Here is a 3,033-nt window from a genome sequence, read left to right on the forward strand (position 1 = left end):
GGCATTTGTTTGTTTTGAACTTCTTTTTGTACTTTTGAGTTTTGGGAAAGGTTTGTGGGCTTCAATACTGCTTGCTTTAGTTCATGCCTCCGTTTTTCAGCCCATTGTGAACTTTTGGGTCAAGTTCTAGAACTTTAAGTTTAACACGGATTATATCTCTGGCTAATCCAGATTATTTGCCAGTTTTTGTTTTTTGGGGTTTTACCTGCTTCTTCTACTTAACACTGAAAGTTAAGTGTTTTAAGTCTTTTTAGTTTGTTGAGCTATTTTTTGGACTGTTGCTTTAATAAACTCGATTTTGCTCTCTAATTGGCGTCTGACTTTTGACAGTATCTGTTCTTATCAGTTTAATATCCGATGTGTCCTCTATTTGAGGACTATATTTTAAATGGATTTTTGGGTCTGGGAGATGGAATTGAGGCTTGCTCCATGCACTCCACACATCGACCTGGCATTGCAGTGCTTCCAGGAACAGTGCATCAAAAAAGATGATTTTTTGCCTTTAAAAAATAAAAATTCTAGCCTGGTAAGCAGTCATTTGCTCAGCTGTCTTTGACAAACAATATCTATGAATGATAGGGTTTTTTTTAAAAAAAAAACTCTCCTAAGGCTTTAAACAATTAACAAAAGACATCTGTAAAATATGTGAATGGATATGAGAAACTATTGGTAACTGTAGGCATTCACCTCAGTGGTAAATCACTGAACTATAGGTAATAGCTTTTTTGAAAAGTATCCTTGGTTCTGGGCTGGATCAGTGGATCCTTCTAAATGCAAAGAAGAGAAATTGCCATTCTATTATGTATCCCTGTAGTTGTCCTTCTGTCCTGCTGCTTCACTTTCTTTCTGTCTTCAGTCCTGCCCTATGTCTTGTTCCTTCCACTTTGTTTGCCATTCAGTCCTGATTAACATTCTTCAATTTTGACTCTGTGTTTTCTGCTACCTGGCTCAATAATCACATCTGATTATTGCCCATGGCCCAATTATGTCAATAACCAGAACAGATGAAAAGATGCACAATTCAAAATCCAGGACAACGTTTTAGGAAAATAATTGCCTTTGGAATTGTTCATCTGATATGCTCCCATTCCATGGTGAGAAGTAGACTAGTTCTGTTTGCTGGAAAAGGCAGCTCAGCTAAGCTTTAAATAAACAGTTGCAACAAATTCAAAGGAGCATAGAATTGTTATAGACAATCCATTGAATCCACAATTATGATTATTTACAGACCATCAATATCCGAGTGATAAAACACAGGTACACAGATACAACCCCTTTCCACTGTCAGTAATACAGCAGCTGTATACAGTTGCCAATCAAGTAAGAAATATCGTCCATTCTGATGCCTTTGATGCAGCAAACAAATATTACTTCAGAAATTCTATTTCATGGCCCTTCATATGGGGCCCTGGGCGAATAGTCTTCAATGTTTTGCATAATTTATGTATAGAAACTAGAATTATCAGGGGAAATTCTTCAGCACCAGATAAAATAATTATGTTGTAACAAAGCTGAAATTGTTGGCACGTATATTACTTTGTTTTCTTCTGCTTTGATCCCATTAGTATAATTGGCATGCACAATTTAAAACACATGCAATGTTCTATTTGTTAAAAAAATAAGTGCAATAAATGAAAGAAAATTAACATTTGTTCTAAAAATCCATAATATCTTTGTTCCCCCACGATTGAAATAACAAGACCGCATAACCATATGGGAGAACTATGGGCAGCTTTATTAATGTTACTTATTTAACTTTATTTGTGACCTGCAAACCAATTCTTAAAGGGTATGAACATGGTGTGGAATAAGCTGAGGCAGTGGCCATTCAAGACCTACTCCTCAGCTAACTTGGGCAAGACACTTGGGTCTCCTGAGCACAACCCCACCTGTAGAACTCTTCTCTGACAGTAGAAAAATTTATACTGAAATATTTACATATGTTGTAGCAGAAGATCTTGTCTCTTCTTCAGCCCTTCTTCCTGATACTCTCAATTAGTTCATACCTTTTTCTTGGCAAAAGGCTTTCTCTCGTTCTCTTTACCAATCCTTCAGTTTCTCCAAGAGCACACAGCAAAATCACCATCAACATCAATGGAGAAGCTTGTGCTTCTTTAGTACACTTACAGCTGCACCCTGGCTGTAGATTGCTCAGTGCTAGCCAGGTGATTTGACTCTTAATGCTTGTTGGCCCAGATCCTTACACTTAATAGTTGTCACTTAAAAATGATATAATGTAAAAACTCTGACATAAAACCTATCCCAGTTTCTCGCCACAGATTAGGGGTAAGTGTCTGCTTTGCCCCTACTCCGCACCAAGCATGCTAAAACAGCCCTGACCTTGCAGGTCACGCATAAGGGCTGGTTCTCTGAGTCCGAGAGATGGATACCATCAACCTGGAAGAAATCCTTCATGTTATATATGATTTTTCAATGGTGTATGTAAGATCCCAGGCCCATCTCATGGCCTTGTAAATTTTTCAGTTGCCTCTCTTTCTAGTCACATCAAGTCAACTTGAATTCTGGTTAAACAGATCCATCACCACTGCTGACTACTTACGTAGAGGATTCAGGGATGGTTTTCACATACCTTATCAAGGGGAGCAAACCTCCTATTGGTTACATAATTTAAAATCTGTTGTTGGGGTGGAAGCCATTCTTAGAAAGAAAATTGATAAGGGAGTTAGGGAAGGCAGAGTGTTAGGTGTCCTGTTTCCTCCAGAAACAGCCTTACAACACAAGCAAAGGCAACCAAAAAAGCTTTATTTCAGAAAAATAATAATGCAAACAGCAGTAAAGGAAACAGAAAGTTCAAAAGCAATGCAAAATCTTACAGCAGATGTGAAACAAAAGTCTTTTGGCACAGGTCTTCACAGCAGACAGGAGCAAGAGTCTTTGGTGAAAAAGGCTTACAATATCCAGGAACAAGAGTCTGTGGCAAGAAGTCTTTTGCAAAGCCAACGCTGTAGCATGGAGAACGGAACACAAATACACCAAGTAGGTCAGTTGCAGCCAGCATTGACTCCTGGCTTT

At 38.2% G+C, this 3,033-nt stretch overlaps 1 non-coding gene across 1 annotated transcript; it reads left to right on the plus strand.

The window, feature by feature from the left end:
* The first annotated feature begins 297 nt into the window (after positions 1 to 297).
* LOC134298118 (U2 spliceosomal RNA) lies at positions 298 to 485 on the plus strand. Its single transcript, XR_010005082.1, has one exon. It is a non-coding gene; the product is annotated as a U2 spliceosomal RNA (small nuclear RNA).
* Positions 486 to 3,033: the final 2,548 nt, after the last annotated feature.

Source organism: Anolis carolinensis, chromosome 3 (assembly GCF_035594765.1).
Source record: "Anolis carolinensis isolate JA03-04 chromosome 3, rAnoCar3.1.pri, whole genome shotgun sequence".
Lineage (NCBI taxonomy): Eukaryota > Metazoa > Chordata > Lepidosauria > Squamata > Dactyloidae > Anolis > Anolis carolinensis.